We start from the raw sequence: 18,192 nt of genomic DNA, 5'->3' as shown, positions 1-18,192 counted from the left end.
ACAGGGAAGTCTTCGCTCACTTGGTGGCTTTTCTGAATCCCAGAAGAGCCTATATTTTTGATAGAGAGACATGAAGACTGGCTTCCCAAGCTTCAGCCTCAGGAGAGGCGCCATGTGGTAGGGACAGGTCTAAGGGGAGCTGGGCTGGGACACAGGGATGGAAATGACCGCACCCGGAAGAAGCAGCTGGGTGTTCTCTTCCAGGATCCCTTTTTTGAGCAGATTCCAATGGGGCTTCGGGGGTGATGTTCAGAGAAGTACTCAGAATCCTCCTCCTTCCTGCTGGATCAGGCAGCAGGCCGACTTCTGTGAGAGGTCCGAGGAGCGGCACCTGTGGGGGTTCTGACCCTCCTTCCCCTCACCCATTTATTATTGATCAGTCATTGGCCAAGGCCTTCACCATGCAAAGCATGGGGGACAAGAGCCATCTCTGATGGAGGAGGCAGGGAGGGACACAGGTGACCTCGGCAGGCTCTTTAGATTCTCCATTGAAGACTCGCTGGGGCTGTGACAGGTCAGTCAAAGGAGCCATGAGGGCCGGGGACATGGGGAAGGACTGCAGATGCAGGAGGCACACAGGCGGACAAGGCTCCTCACCTAAGCTGGAGCAACACAGGGTCTCAGTGTGACCTCGTCCCTGCCCTGTGCTCCAGGCTGAGACCCCAACCAGCGAGAACCATTGCCAGTTTCCTCCAGGCTGTACCGCTGAGCTCTTGTTAAAGATGTTCTTTATTCCTGGAAAACTTCTCCCCACCTTGTCTGGCGAATTCCTGTTCCTCCTAAGAAATTCTTATAACGTCAGTAACACCATCCATTTGGTCCTTATCCTCTGAGATATGTATAATTCCTCTCCCTTATTTTACATGTAAGGAAACAAAGGCTCAGATAGTTTTAGACACTTTCTCAGTGTCCACACTGAGAGATACAGTATACACATGGTGAGCCATGAGCACACAGCCATAATCTGAATTGAGAAGCCAGAACCTATTTAAAACTTGCATCCTTCATCCTCCTGAAAATTATTAATAAAAAAGATGATGCAGCAAAAATAACTAAGGTATTAAATCAACAACAAAAAAAAATCCTCTTTTCTTTTTACCCAAGGGGTTTTAGGCGTGTCTATAATGTTCTAATTCTTTTTAAAATATAAAGCCAATGTGGCAAAATACTCAGATTTGATAAGAGTTAGGTAATGGTCAAATACTCGGTTATTATGTTATTCTCTGTTCTTTACATTATGTATAAGAATCTTCATCCAGGCCAGGCACGGTGGCTCACTCCTGTAATTCCAGCACTTTGGGAGGCTGAGGTGTGCAGATCGATATGAGGAGAATGAGACCATCCTGGCTAACATGGTGACATCTTGTCTCTACTAAAAATACAAAAAATTAGCTGGCTGTGGTGGCTTGTACCTGTAGTCCCAGCTACTTGTGAGGCTGAGGCAGGAGAATCACTTGAACCCAGGAGGTGGAGGTTGCAGTGAGCCGAGACTGTGCCACTGCACTCCAGCCTGGGTGACAGAGCGAGACTCTGTCTCAAAAAAAAAAAAAAAAAAAAAAAGGGGCCGGGCATGGTGGCTCATGCCTGTAATCCCAGCACTTTGGGAGGCCGAGGCGGGTGGATCACGAGGTCATGAGATCAAGACCATCCTGGTCAACATGGTGAAACCCCGTCTCTACTAAAAATACAAAAAATTAGCTGGGCATGGTGGCACATGCCTGTAATCCCAGCTACTCAGGAGGCTGAGGCAGGAGAATTGCCTGAACCCAGGAGGAGGAGGTTGCGGTGAGCCTAGATTGCACCATTGCACTCCAGCCTGGGTAACAAGAGCGAAACTCCGTCTCAAAAAAAAAAAAAAAAAGAAGAAGAATCTTCATCTTTTTTTTTTTTTTTTTTTTTTTGCTAACACATTTTACTTTAATTAAATCCTAAATAATCAGATCTAACATTTCATATTCAAATAATTTAATTTAATTCAAGGATCATAGTGTAGATAATAAAAATATTTTCTTGTTTGGGGGTCTATTGACAAGTAATCTCAGGAAACCAGATTATAAATATAAATTTATATGTATATTTATTTTGTCTCCCCAACCTCATCCTAGCATGCTATTTTCTTTTTCACATTTTCGCTTCTGCTCCTAGATCTCACGGAGACAGGACTTTTCATAAATTCAAGCACAGCATAGGTTCCAATCTGAATTCTACTGTTTGCACTTACCTCTGTCATTAACATTTTTGGTCTGAAGATTACGGTCTGAAAATTCCTCATAATTATTATTTTAAATGGCTACAGTATGCTATAACTTAGGGAGTGCTTCTCCACTTACAACCCACATCAATCATTTCCAGCTTTTTGCTCTCGTGGAAACACTTTCATAAACATCTTTATGAATACATTTTTTATTCCTTTTGAAACATGAATCTTTATGTAGCCTACAAAGTGTTTCTAATCACTCTATTCTCCCATTAATATTACACTAATTTATAAAGTGCATGTTTTACGTCACTCCACCCATATTTAATATTTTCACTTGCTTATGGCTTATGTAGGGGTTTCTTCCTTCTTTGGTAGATCTGTTTGGACAATGTGGTTACAACGGATATTTCAGGAAGCCAAGTAATCATAAGTGAATGAAGTGATTTCATAATCTGCACACTAACCCTAAAAGAAATTTAACCTTTTGTCTTTTTCTGCCATCTTGGATTTTTTAGTCTCCGCACTGAAATGCTATTGCCGTCCATCTGTGTGTGATGTTGCCATTGGCCATTTCTTTCTGCCTCTTGTGGAGTCATGGAGTGCTGGGCCTCCATGAGGGTGAGGAGGGGTGGGAAAGACTGCAAGCTGGACAGGAGAAAACCACAGGGTCAGATCCCTCACACCAGGTCAGTCACCCCCACGGAAGGGGTACAATGTAGCTTGGAGAGAATCTGCCACAAACATTTTGTTTTGTTACTGTTCCTTTAGGTAGACTAAAACTTAACGGAGAATGAGAACAATCCCTTTCATGGGCAGAAATTGTATACGTCATGTCCTTTTGTCTGGTATTGCAAGAAGTCTAAGTCTATTATTTCTTTTGCAAGAACTATCAAAAAATTACAAGTGCGTTTTAAATAATCTGACTATTTCTATGTATCAGACTGCTGTTGGACTAGGCCTTGTTTTTTGAAAAGTAAGAAAAACTCCCATCTGCTCTAAATTTCTGTGATTAAAGTTTTCCAAAAGAAAGGATACAGAATTCTTATGACTTTAGGATTAAGCAAAAACCCTAGAGATCTGCCCCAACTGGTCAGCCCTGGGACGAAGTCTGTGCTGATGGGTAGGGCACAGGTCATAGGGGCAGCTGGAGTAGGATATGTGATACATTTAGGGTCCCAGAGCCCTGGCCTATGAGCTTGGAGTCCAGGCTCAAGCACCCACTCGGACTCTAGCTTGCTTGTGATTGGGGGTATCTTAGTCCATTTATGTCTCTGTAAAGAAATACCTGAGGCTGCGTAATTTGTAAACAAAAGAGACTGATTTGGCTCATGGTTCTGCAGGCTGTACAAGAAGCTTGGCTTCTGCTTCTGGTGAAGGCCTCAAGAAGCTACCACTCATGACAGAAGGTAGAGGAGAGCAGGCATCCCACGCAAGAGAGGAAGGAAGAGTGAAAGAGGAGGAGGTGCCAGACTGTCTTCTCAACAATCAGTTCTCAGGGAAATGAACAGAGTGAGAACTCACTCATTACCACGACGAAGGCACGATGCCACTCACAAGGAATACACCCTCCTGACCCAAACACCTCCCACCAGGCCCCGATCACATGTTAGCATGAGATTTGGAGAGGTCAAACATCCAAACTTACCTTTGGGTAGATCACCTCCCTGCACTGGGCTCTAGTTTCTCCAGGAGTCAAATGCTGTAAATGTGCCCTGCCTTCTTCCCAGGCTATTCGTAGGCTCCAGGAGACATAGAACAGGTTTTGTTAACTACAAATGGATGCATATGTGTAAGGGTGTTGATGATGATGTTTCTATATTTGTATAGAAAACTGAAATCCTAATGTCTTTCATCAGCTAGAATGGAAATGATGGAATGAATAAGGTAGTATTTCGACAAGCCATACCCGGTTGACCAGAAATCTTTAGAGTAAGGTCTTGACCTATATAGACTCCTCAACACATACCAGTTTAGTGACTAACTCCAAGAGCCTGCTATCAGCTCTGAAAGCCATTAGCAGAGACAGAGTTGTGTTTCAAGTCACAATTGTTCTTTACTATAGAGTCTCTTTGGAGGAAATCATATTCAAATTGATATTTCTATACCAGTATGTAATGAGAATAATAAGGTGTCTCTTTTTTCCCCTTTCTCCTCATCCTCCACCATCACCATTGTCTGAAAATGTCAGAGACTGTGTATCACTGTGGCCAGGGACTAAGATGAAAATGGGGAGGAAATGGTCCAAAGTTGAATCCAGGGCCATATGAGGCCATTAAGAGCCCTGAGAGGCACCACACCCTAAGCTTGGAGTATATTAGATCAGTTCAACAAACACTTATTGCAATATCCCAGGAGATACTAAAGTGTAATCTGATAGCAACTCCTCCAAGAGACCACAATCTAATGGAAAACATGAGAAAGCAAATTCTTATACTACAACATTCTACTTACAAAGTGTCTTGAGGAAGCTGCAGGTGACTCTTATTGCATAGGGGTGATATGGAGGGCCGCTGGAAACCCATCAACAGAAGATAACATTTGAGCTAAACTTTAAGCAATGAGGCAGCATTTGCCCATGAAATAAGGGACAGAAGAAGGCATTTCAGGCAGAGGAAATAGTATGAGTAAAGGCCTGAAGACCTGGACATGCATGAAATGCTTAGATGAGGGCAAAGAAAATATGGAGGTGGGAGTGAGGGGTGTGTAAGTCAGCAGTGGTTGCATTATGCTGCAGTAACAAACATCGCCCATTTCAGTTGCTTATAACATCAAGAACTGGACAGAATCCATGCCCATCATGGTCAGCAGTGACTCTTCTGTTGTCTTTGCTCCAGGCCCCCATCTGATGAAACACCTGCTATCTACTCTGCCCATCCAATATAACAGCCACACCACATGAGGCAACTAAGATATCCAATGGATACATATGGCCAGTGGCCACCATGTTGGACAGGAGGAATATTATAGAATATTTCCAGCATTGCAGGGAGCTCTACTGGCCAGACTGGCTTTTTAAAATAAAATGTTATTGGAACATAGTCAAGCTCTTTCATTTATGTTTTATCTAGGATTACCGTCGCATGACAACAGCTGAATTGAGAAGCTACAATGGAGACCATTTGGCCCACAAAGCTGAACATATTCACAGGAAAAGTTTGTTGACACCTAGTCTAGACCATGGTCCCAGTTGTCATGGCAGAGGGAAGATGAGCTCCAGCTCACGTGTTATGTCTGCTCAAATTCATTGGCCAAAATTAGTTGTTGGCCCCCAGCCAAACATCAGGGAGCCACAAAGTGCAAAATTAACCTTTTACTGGAAGGAGGGGGAGGTGGAACATTAGGCACACTGGCAGCTACAAGGGGACATGGCTGGGCACAGCCCAGAGAGCTAAACTGGGTTGAAAAGGGCCAGAAGTTTGAGCTTTACAGTGAGTCAATTGGTGCATTAACAAAACTTTTTGATAAGGAAAGGGATGGATGGAAGAATATATTGTTTTGGAGGCTGTTCAAAATGGATGGGAGCAACCACTGCTGGCAGAAAGGACGTCAGAGAAAACTTGGGAGAAAGAATTCAAGGGCCAGGTACAGTGTCTCACGCCTATAACCCCAGCACTTTGGGAAGCCAAAATGGGCAGATCACCTGAAGTCAGGAATTTGAAACCAGTCTGACCAACATGGAGAAATCCCATCTCTACTACAAATACAAAATTAGACAGGTGTGGTGGCATATGCCTGTAATCCCAGCAACTCGGGAGGCTGAGGCAGGAGAATCGCTTGAACCCGGGAGGCGGAGATTGTGCCATTGCCCTCCAGCCTAGGCAACAAAAGCAAAACCCCATCTCAAAAAAAAAAAAAAAAGAAATCAAGAAAGACATGATGAGGGCTCCAAGAACTCTCAAAGGTACGGATCGCTTCCCAGGAAGTGCAGTATGGCCTCAACCAGGTAGTAGCCCCTTCCCAAGGCAGCAGAATAAAAATAGCAACATTTATACAAGCACACTTTGCATGCCAAGCATTTTGGATATGGTAGCACATTTAATTCCCCAGACAAACTCATAAGGTGCCAACTATTTTATCTCCATTTCCCACATGAGAAAACTGAGATCTAGCACGATAAATAACTTGTCCACGGTCACGGCGCGAGTGAGGGGTAGAGGAGGAATTCATACCCAAGGTCTGGCTGCTCCTGGGTCCCGTGCCCGGAGTCAAGTTCACCTGCAGCCATCCATGGCACATTTAGCATTACCTGGCCACCCCTTCTGATCCCCCGACAGGGCTCTATTGACTCTGAAGAAAACTGCCTAAATTTATAGATTATGTGGACTGTTGCTTTTTACTCTCCAAAACACATTAAGTGATTTTGTCTGGAAATGTTTTACAAGCCCCAATTATGCCTCCTACATTCCCTCCCCGGTACAGCCCAGGTCCCCAGCCAGGACTGTAAAAGAGCCTTTTCTTCTTTCGAAAGCCTCTTAACTCTCTGCCCCCAGAGAGGGCTGGTTCTCCCTGAGTCTGGGAAAAGCCAAGCTCCCGTTCAGGCCCACGGGGAGTTTTGAGACTGACCGTCATGTCTCAGTCCCGCTTTCCCCCTTTTCACAAGGCTCTTTAATTAGGTTCAGAAACATGTTTATGATCCTGAGAACCAGCCTGTGTTATACTAGGTAAGTTCAAAGCTCCATTTCCCCCAATAACTCTCAGAACATTTCAGTAAACGCGGAGGCCTGGCCCACAGCCAGCTCTGAACAAAATCAGACTGCAGGCAAATACCTCCAGCATCCCCTGCTCTGGGCAGCTTTGGAACGAGGAGGGGATTCAGGCTGGTACAGAACTGGGTCTCCTTCCAGGCCCCTCTCTCCACTGGCCAAATGACCTTGAGCACATTACTTTACCTCTTTAAGCCTTGGCGTCCTAATTTTCAGAATACAGATTTACTTAAAATGGGAACCATAATGGCTCTGGAGATTATAAAAATGGAATGATATTTAAATGTTAGTGCTTTCAAAAACTTGAGAGATCAAGGGGGAAGCACCAATCTAACCATGATAAAATAAATTGAAGATGTCTAAGCCTTTATCCTTGACCTAGGAAAGTTGTCATTTAGTCAGTGTCAAATGAAAATTCTGCCTTTTGGTTTGTATTCCAGTTTCTTTTCTTTTTTTTTTTTTTTGTTCTTTTTGTTTGTTTGTTTTGGAGACGGAATCTCTGTTGCTCAGGTTGGAGTGCAGTGGCATGATCTCAGCTCATTGCAACCTCTGCCTCCCAGGTTCAAGCAATTCTACTGCCTCAGCCTCCCAAGTAGCTGGGATTACAGGCGTGTGCCACCACACCCAGCTAACTTTTGTATTTTTAGTAGAAATTTCACTAGATTGGCCAGGCTGGCCTTGAACTTCTGACATCAAGTGATCTGCCTGCCTTGGCCTCCCAAAGTGCTGGGATTACAGGCGTGAGCCACCACACCCAGCCCCAGTTTATTTTTTTAGCCATCATAGAAGTTCTGGAAAAGATCATTCAGATAAAATTTATTATAAGGAATAGCTCCTGATACCTGTAGGTCAGTCTCAATCATATTGGCTTATAAAATGTCTGCCATTTATTATTGCATATTGTGTCAAGTGAACTTTTTAAAGGATGTCCTTAGATTTTGCATAATGTCCTTAGATTTTGCATAAATACTTTTAATTTGCTGGGTATTCTTCTGTTTTAAAAAATATTTTGATGTTTTAATATTCCTTCAATCCTGATTTTTTGTTTTAGTTTTTGGTTTGATAAAGGTTATTGAATGATTCTCTCACTGATAATATCATTACAATGACTGTACATTTTCATTGACTTTGGAAATTCAGACTAAATAAAATCACTTAATCATATTGGGAAAAAAGAACTTAGAATGAGAATAATGGCTCTGGAGACTATAAGGACAAATGCCATATAATGTGGCTGGATGCAGTGGCTCATGGCTGTAATCCTGGAACTCTGGGGGGCCGAGGCAGGCAGATCACCTGAGGTCATAGTTCAAGACCAGCCTGGCCAACATGATGAAATCCTGTCCTTATTAAAAATACAAAAATTAGCTGAGCGTGATGGTGGGCACCCATAATTCCAGCTACTTGGGAGGCTGAGGCACCAAAATCACCTGAACCTGGGAGGCAGAGGTTGTGGTAAGCCTAGATCAGGCTACTGCACTCCACACTGGGCAACAAAGTGAGACTCTGTCTCAGAAAAAAACAAAAAATGCCACCCATGTTATTTACCTTTCCTTTTCCCTCCTGGAGACTGATGGGGCTGCCCACTCTGAAGAGGCAGGCCACAAGGTGAATGGAAGCCAGGCCCTTCTCCTGGGAGGCTGCAGTTTCATTCTCTATCCCAGGAGATGGCATCCCCTCCCGATGGGGGCCTTGGCTTCAATCACAGGGGTGTCGGTTCCAGAAGGCGTTAAAACTGTGGTAGGAAATGTGTCTCTGCAGCTGGGAGCAGCCCACGCGCAGCAAAACCCATGTCACAGTCACAGAATAGCAGTGCCCAGATTTCACAGACAGGCTCCTCAAATCCTCACCACTCACCAAGATGGGTGTGATCGTCATTCCCATCTCACCCATGATGAAACAGAAAGAACTTGCCTGAGACTTCACAGTGAGTCAGAGACAGAATGAAGGCTAGAACCTGGGTCAGAGCCCACCGAACCCCACGACCACGTGCTGTGGGGAGACGCACCTCTCTTTCCTTCCCTACGGTTTTGGGAAAGCTGAGCAGAGCCCTCACTGGCACTGGCTGGTGGGAAACCATGTGCCCCTGGGGATTTTATCAGCAACCTCCCTCCCCTGGTCCCACAGGGTGGGCCATTGTTGGGATCCAGGGAGCTCAGAGGAACGACAGCACACTTGGGCCCCTCCTCATCTCCTCTCCCTCCACCTGTTTTCTACCAGCGCTGTCCCTCTGACCTCATGTGGTCTGTACTTCCCACAAACATGGCTGCCTGCCTCTCTGCTTTCCCATGGAGCTTTCCACTTTCCCAGTACATCGTGCAGCCCCTGCCTTTTTCTTCCCTACACCCATCCTCACTGAAGGGGGCTGCAAGGTGCCACGGAAGGAGCACTGGACAGAGTCCAAAGATCCAGTTCGTATCTCAGCTCCACCACTGCTCCCTTACCGTGTGACCCTGGGGAAACCTCCTGCCCTCTCTGGGCTTCACACACCACATATATAAAAGCACATTCAGCCCGCAGATCTCCAAAGGCCTGCCGAGCTGCTTGCTCAAAATACCCTATCCAGGGCCTATCATTCTCCCACCTTGCCATCTGACCTCAGCCCTAGGGACTAGCCACACAAGACTGTTTAGAAGGAAAAAGCCTCCATCTGGGTTTTAGGATTTGCTACTGCACTATGGTAAAAATCCTGACTCTTCAGCAATTCAGTGATTGAAAACAATGGAATCAAACAGGAATTTGACATTCATTTCTCCCAGTCAACAGTCCTGTGACCCCACATGCGTTACTCACTTAGAAAGCGTAGCTTGCACCATACGGAGTGGCACAGCTGGAATGCTTAGGCAACTCAGGCCACTCACATGATGCGCCTGGCACCCCAGAGGGCTCGAAGCATGGTGTTGCCTTTCCCACGGCTGTAAGCAGCAGCGGGACTGGGAATAAGTCGTTCCGCCTCTCTGGGTCTCAGTCATCCCCTCGGGACCATGAGCAGGTTGCACTGGAGAATTTCCTGGAGGTGTTTTTTCTTTTTTCTTTTTTTTTTTTTTGAACCTGCTGTGTTTCTGTGGCAAATACATCAAGGTATATATGTTTTCCCTTGGATCTTGGGTCTCTCTCTCTCTCTATTTTTTTTAATAATAGCTTTATTGAGATATTATTCACCTACCATACAATTCACCCACTTAGAATATACAATTCTGTGGTTTTTACTATAGTCACGGAGTTGCACAACCATTGCTGCAATCAGTTTTAAACCATTTGCACCATCCCGGAAAGAAACCCTGGCCCCATTTGCTGTCATTTCTCACTCTCCCCGACCCCTAGGCAAAACACTCATCTGCTTTCTGTCTCTCTGGTTTGGCCTGTTCTGAAGATTTCCTATCAACAGAATCATTCTCTGTGCGGTCTTCCTGCCTGGCTTCTTTCTTTTAGCACATGTGTCCGGGGTTCACCATGCTCTCCCAGCTCTTTCCGCATCCCCTCTTTCCCAGCCTCACCCTGCCTGCTCCCAGTAGGACTGCAGCCCACGGCCACCGGCTCATCTCTTTGTGGGGGCTTCCCAAGCCCCAGGGGCACCCTCCTCTGGAATGCTCCACTCAGTTGAGCAGTTGCACACCCGGCTGCCCTGTACCGGCAGTTGCAAGGGTGCACCGCCCCTCAACCACGGACCCCGCCCCTGCCCAGGAGATACATTTCCCACTCCTTTCCACAATTTGAAAGATTTTAAGACAAACTGACCTGCTGTTGACAGCACTAATTCCTGTCTTCCTCTCCAGTGCTCCTGTCTCTTCTCTCTTTTTTCTAAAAGGATGTTTTTTAGCTGTTGTGTGTATGGGATTTTCCCCTGCCTCCAGCTGTCACCGGGGTAGGGGGATCGGTGTGAAGACGCACTTACCGACTCCCGCTATATTCCAGTTGCTGGGTGTGCAGTCTCTCTTCTCCGTGGGGTGGGTAGTGTTACCCATCTTGCAAATGAGGACGTGGAGGCTCAGGAAGAGGCTTGAATTTACTGAGGGTCACTCCTTCGTAATCAGCAGAGTTAGGGTTAGACCCAGTCATTTTGCTTCTTCTTCCCAACCAGGGAGAGTCAAATCCATGACAATTTCCTCCAATGCCTTAGACATAACCGAGCCCGCTGCAGACTCCTGCGCACATTCATGTTTGTTTAGAAAAGGGCCTCCTAACGTTCTCCCTGACCTCTGCAAAAAAGAGAGCACACGAGTAGGTGTGCTGGTAGAAATAAGATCAGAGGAAGGTGCCAAAGACCTGCTTCCCAGCACTTTGCTAATCATCATTAACGAAGTAAACTATTGGTGTGTTCATCATTTATCTCTCCACACTCTCGCCTGGCTCTAAAGCCTTTAATGGCTCCCCATTACCCGCAGAAGCACTTCCAAGCTTCCTCACGTGGCACCAAAGGCCCTTCATGATTAGGGGAGCCACCTTCTCTGACATAGGGTCCCTGCTAAGCCTCCCCAATCTTCATTTTCACTTCTCAAAATCTTTCAAAACATTAAAATCAAGTAAAAATAGTTATCAACCAAGGTTGCACACTGGAATCACTAGAGTATAGGGTTGGGGGAGGGGGTTGTGGCTCCTTAACAACCGCACAAAAGAGCTACAGTTGTACCCCAGAGCATTGGAGGGCCCTGGAGGGACTCCAGGCGGGTCACTGTGGCGGTCAGATCCACTTGTCAGATCTGAAAGCACAGATTTGTACGGAACTAAGAGGAGAGGTGCCATGGAGGCTAGCGAGGCTCCACTTTACCCATGAAGTGGCAGGTGAGAGAGCTGCAAGAGGGATGGAGGGTAGGAAACCAGCAGAGAATGCAGACATGGGGAAAAGACAGGCAGCCATAGAGGGCATGCTCACATTCCAGGAGCCAAGATACCGGAGGGCAGGGAGTGGCGGGGTGAGCTGTGGGACTTGCCTTGAGTGTAGCTCTCAACAGCCCAGGGAGCCAGCAAAAGCAAAGAGGGATAGGGAAGTGTGACCCCAGAATTGGGGCTGGCAAGTCAAATGGTAAGAGGGGCCTGGGGGTGTCTTGGGATTGGGAAGCCATTTCTAAGTATTGAATATAAGCATCTGCTGCTGCATTGCAAGTTATCTTAAAACTCTGTGGTTGAGAGCAGCCAGAGCTACGTGTATCACCTTTTGCAGCTTCTGGAGGTAAGGAATTTGGGAGCGGTTGGTAGTTGTCTCCTGAGGTTATGGTCAGAAGATGGCTGAACTGCAGTCATCTGAAGGCTTGACTGAGGCTGGAGGACCCCCTTCCATGGTGGCCACTCACATAGCTGGCAAGTTGGCAAGAGGCCTCAGTGAGTTTCCACGTGAGTCTCTTCACAGGGTGGCTTGAGTATCCCCACAGCATGGTGGCTGTCCTTCCCTAGACTGAGTGGTCCAAAATACCAAGGCAGAACCTACAATGCTTTTGTGACCTTGGCTTAGAGGTCACATACCATCCCTCTGCTTATGCTTTGGATGATATGGGACCAGTCCTGATTCAGTGTGAGAGGAGACTACCCAGGAACATAAATACTAAGAAGTAATGTAACTGGGGGCCATCTGAGAGGCCAGCTACTATAAAATGCATTTATAAAGCCCTGCTATGTGCTAAGAAGGGTGACCATCATCAGTAAAAAACCTATGTTAAAAGCTATCTCATGAACCCTTCAAAACCTCTAGCATCCAGCACAGTGCCTGTGCAGAGTAGTAGCTCAATTTAAAAATGTGAACTCAGTGAACAATCCTGAGATACAGATCTTAGAACCCCAGCACCTCCACCTTCCAGCCCTCTTGGTAATAAGTGAACAAGTGAGGCCCAGCTCTATCTAGCAGCTTGCCTGAGGTCACACAGCCAGTAAGGGAATGAGGTGAGATTCAAGCCCAAGTTATCTCTGGCTTCAAAACCGGAGCGCTTGCTGCCTCTCTTGGCTACCTTAATAGACACACTTCATTATAAGATGGATGCCCCCGGCCTCCCAGCCTGGGAGGACTCAGAGCTGGATGGCCTTCAGCAGAGAGTATCTCAGCAGCTCTTTTCAAGAGCTGAGGCCCCTGAAGGCTGAGGTCTCCTGCCAGGCAGCCAGGCCAAGCTGCCCCCGAGGAGGCCAGTGAAAAGCATTGGGTCATCTGTTTACACTATCTCCAGCTCTACGTTTTTTCACTTCCTGTACACAACTCTTAGCAGACTGTTCCTGACTCTCATCCCTCAGGAACTTCCGGTTTCAGAGCCAGAATCTCCAACAAGGCCAAGGAGGAAGGACAGGGCTCAGGACAGCCAGAGCCCGCGGTTTAGTTAAGCTCTTCCTTCCTATCGGGGACTGGAAATCCCCATTTCCTACTGCATCCCTGGCGATTCTTCCGTTGGGCCTTCCAGACCAGACCTCTGGCTGTAGCTGAAGGGCCCCCCAGCCTTATCTCCCACTGCCTCCCTAAGGTCACATCCTGGCTCAATCCAGAAGACCCCTTCCTCATGGATAAGTAAAGAGGATCATGGACAAGCATCACACCAGCTGGGTTCAGGTCTCCACTCGGCCACTGAGCTATAACTTTCACAAGCCACCTAACCTCTCTGAGCCACTCCAACAAAGACATAAAAATGGTCACCAGATAAAAAAAAAAGCACAACATTATTAATTATCAGGGAAATGCAAATCAAAACCACTGTCAGATACCACCTCACACCTATTCGGATGACTATGATCAAAAAGACAAAAGATAGGGGTTGGCAAAGATGTGAAGAAGTTGGAACACTCGTACACTTTTTGTGGGAATGTAGAATGGGGCAGCAGCCCTAGAAAACAGGATGAAGGGTTCTCAAAAATTAAAAATAGAATGACCATATTATCCAGCAATCCCACTTCTTGGTATATCTCCCAAAGAATTAAAATCAAGAACTCAACGAGATCTCTGTACTCTTGTGTCATTGCAGAATTATTTATAATACCTGAGATGTGGCAACAACTTACATGTCCATTGACAAATGAATGGATAAAGAAGATGTGCTCTGTACACACCATGGAATACTGTTCAGCCTTAAGAAAGAAGACGTGCCATATGCAACAATATGGATGACGCTGGAGGACACTGTGCTCCATGAAATAAGCCAGTCACAGAAGGACAGATGCGGTGGGATTCCACTTACGTGAGGCATCGCAAATAGTCAATTTCACAGAAGCAGAGAACATGATAGTGGTTGCCAGGGGCTGATGGGTGGGGAAAATGGGGAGTTGTTGTTTAATGGGCATAAACTTTCAGTTATTAGATGAATAAGTTCTAGAGATTTGCTATACAACATAGTGCCTATGCTTAATAGTACTGTACTGTGCACTTTAAAATTTGTTTAGAGCTTAGATCTCATATTGTATTCTTATCCACCCCCCCCAAAAAAAAAGTTTGGTGGGGGGAACACAAGGAAGGTTTGGCAGATTTTGGATAGTTCCATTATGGTGGTTGTGATGATAGCATCATGGGTGTGGTGGTGTCTAATTCAACTGCACACATTAGTGTGTAGTTCTTTGTACAGCAATTATAATTAATAAAGCTTTTATTAAAAACTGATATTTTAATAGTAAAAAAATGTCCTAACCTTTGTCATCATGGTGCCTACAAGGAGGAAGGAATCAGAATTCTTGATCCACCCCTTTCCTAGAGTAGGACTCGCCTCTGCCTCCCTTGTTTAAAGATTCGAAACAGCAGGTGGCAGGGGCTGGCTCCCGGTAAGCAAGGTGAGGTGTTGCGAGTTTCCCTGCCCGACTTCTTTCCCCTTTCCACATTCTCCTTACCTCCTAGGGTAGAGGTCTAGTTGCTCCCAGCTCCTAGAACACCAGCTGACTCAGTCTCCTCACTGCCCTGGAGCTTTTCTAAGACAAAGACAGGCTTTATGTCAATGCAGAGCTCCCTGACTCATGGTATTTCAATATTTTTTTTTTTCCATAGCGAACAGTGCCCTTGAAGGACTTTTCAGGCTCCAGATTTGGCATTTGGCAAAGAGGTTTTGTGCCATTTGATTCTCCCAACAGACCCCTAGTAAGTTCAGGACATCTAATGTTTATTGGGTGAATGAATGAGTGAGTGTAGATACCTTCAGAACCTAGAAGAGAATCAGATGGGCTTGGCTGGAGAGCTGGGAGCAGGGAGCTGCTAGAAGCTTAGGCTGTTGGTGGTCTCTGGTGTTGACTGAGAAGAGTCAGCGGGGCCTGTCCTCTGTCTCCCTCTGCCCTGACTCCACCCTGATCCCTGTCTCCCCATTCTGGGTTTACACTTAAACCCCCAGCTGTTTCCTCTGGGGCCCCAGATCATTTGACCCTAAGAACAACACAGCCCCTGGCCCGCTCATCATTTCCCCAGGTAGGTCTGCCACCCAGACTCTGCCACACTCAGAAATTGGTTACAAATGCATTTAGATTTTTAAAGGAAGCTGCGTTTTCACACACACTTCCAGTGATGCTGCTTTGACATAGTGAAGAATTATTTTCTTGTTTTCCTAGGATGGAATTTGCAACGTGTTTTCTCAACTCACCCCTGTCAGACTTGAGTGAAATGAACTCTGAGCAGGCCTGCTTCTGGCAGCAAACCTCAGCTAATCCAAGGACAGTCATTAACTTGTTATTCTAAGTAATCCTCTGCTGAAAGCTGTGAGCCGCCTGGGGTGGACAAGGGCAGGGTTTTCAAGCACAGAAATACTGGACCTGCGGCTCCTATGAGGACAGTCAGCCTCCCCGGAGGAGGGGAGGGATACAGCAGCCTCACTCCCAGGCAGGACAGAGAGAAGCGTTTCAAACCCAGCCATGTTGCAGCCACCTTTGTATATGCTTTTGGTCATGGCATGGGGAATATTTTGTCAGATTGCTGCTCGATAACACTTAGATCTTTTTTTTTTTTTTTTTTTTTTTTTGAGACAAAGTCTGGCTCTGTTGCCAGGCACCAAGCTGGAGTGCAGGGGCATGATCTCGGCTCACTGCAACCTCCACTTTCCGGGTTCAAGCAATTCTCCTGCCTCAGCCTCCCGAGTAGCTGGGACCACAGGTGTGTGCCCCCACGCCCAGCTAATTTTTGTATTTTTTTAGTAGAGACGGGGTTTCACCATGGTCTCAATCTCTTGACCTCGTGATCCGCCCGCCTTGGCCTCCCAAAGTGCTGGGATTACAGGCTTGAGCCACTGCGCCCGGTCAACACTTAGATCTTTGTTGTCGACAGAGGCTTCCTGCTTATCAAACCAGATTAACCGTGGAAGCAGCCTCTCACTTACATTTTTAAAACACACATCTTATTACGTACCCTACCTAAAAAAAAAATAATAATAATAAAAAAAAATCCTCAGTACTTGCCCAGCAACTGGAGTTGTTAGATCAAATCCTTTGAGGTTTTCCTTACCTGGCTCTTCCCTGCTATTTCCGTCTCAACCACATCCTCCTGGCCAACATCCCTCAATCCCATTAGGCTTCTCTACGTAAAATACGCGTGCCCTGGTTCTTCCCTTTGCCTAAAGTCTTTTCCTACTTTTCTGACAACAAATTCACACCTGCTTTCAAAGCAACTTACATATCCCAGCCAGGATTTTCTGCTCCCAAACGCCTAGACCTCTGTCCGACCCACCGCTTAGGTTGAAGCTGTTTGTGTTAATGTCTGATTCTCCTCCATGCGGTGAAGCTGAGTCATTCTCCGTGTGCACCTGAGAGTTCAAACAAAGCCCCTTTAATATTTCCAAAAGCATCACAGCGTCGCCTTCTCTTACTTCTAAAGCAATTTGGATCCAGTCTCGGCATGAGAGGAGCATTGGAGGAGAAAGCCAGTTTTAAAAAATACTAAATTCAAATACTAAAGTCAGTTTTAAAAAATACTAAATTAAAAATACTAAATTGAAATAGTTGAATTTAGTATTTTTCTTCTTGAGCACACTTCTAAAAAGCTGCTCTGTGCATTTACCTATTCCCTGCTACCCACAAATTCTTTTCATCTCCCAAATCTCAACTGTGCCAACATGCAGCCTTTGATAGACACACATGCAAACAGCTGCTGCCTCGGAGAATTCTAGCCTAGAAGCCTCAGCATGCCTGTTCTGATTTCTTCCTTTGAAATGTCAAAAAAGCTTCCTGGGAAAGTCAGAGGCTGTTCCAGATTAGTGAAGACTAGAGTCTTGCCATGAGTACTTGTATGAGTGGGGTGGGGCTGGGGGGAAGCTTACCCCAAGACCACCAAGCCTTTATATCCTAGATCTCACCTGTGAAGTCACGCTCAGAAAACATAACGGAGCAGTCTGGCAGACATTTGAGTCTGTTGTGAGCAAAGACATGTTCCCTCCATGATTGGAATTTGATGTCTCCAATCATAACAAACATAAAAACAGGTAGCATTTTTTTTCTTATTGCCTACAATGTGCCAAGCACCATTTGAGGTGATTCACACAGACACATGGAATGACTGCCATCCCTCTGTGGATTGTCCCTAAGTTCACCTCACTCCCCTCTCATAGAGGAGGAAACTGGCATCTCCCTTCTTCCTTTGGTGACCCCATAAATAAACAATGCACAGTGCCTGGTACAGGAAAGGGTTGCTGTAACAGGGAAAATCATTCACCCAGACAAGCACTGATGTTCAGAGCACTTAGTGGCGGAATATGTTATCACCAGCTCAAGCATGCAATGTTCAGCCACCCCGGCCCAGGAAATGTAAGCACGGGATGAACGAGTGGTTTTCCCACGCCTCCCTTGCCAGCTCCAAGGGCTGATGCTCTCCAGAGCTGGGCTTTGAGTGCCTCTTCTGCTCTCTGGGGAGTGCTCACAGCATGACTGCTCCTACAGAGCACCAGGATAATGGGCAGATGAAGATCAAAGCTGCAGACTCTAACCAACCACTGCTGAGCTCTTGTGTGCTCACACCTGTACAAAGTGCTCTCACGAGCAGGGACTTTTGTGTGCTTTCTTTACTACGACATCCCCAGTGCCATGGCTGGCACACAGCAACCACCAATAAATACCTGTTGCCTGAATACATGGACAATGAAATCAGTGTTTTGCCTATGAGGAGTTAGCTAGCAGAGTCAACATTTGAACCCAGAATTATCTGTTGAGGTTGAGGAGAGCAGCTACCTCCCGGGGGTACACAGATACAGATGATGCGGAGATGCCTAAAGATCCTTCACCTACGAAGGATGGGAATGGGTCGAGCAGCCTTGCAGGTGGCCCATTGTCTTGTGGCAAGAGCACTAGAGGAGATTATCTTGATACCCAGGCCCTGGTCCTGGCACTGCCATGCCTGCCCACATGTAGTTGGGCAAGTCTCTT

Source organism: Saimiri boliviensis, chromosome 1, assembly GCF_048565385.1.
Source record: "Saimiri boliviensis isolate mSaiBol1 chromosome 1, mSaiBol1.pri, whole genome shotgun sequence".
Classification (NCBI taxonomy): Eukaryota; Metazoa; Chordata; class Mammalia; order Primates; family Cebidae; genus Saimiri; species Saimiri boliviensis.
Note: the sequence above shows the minus strand (reverse complement) of the source record.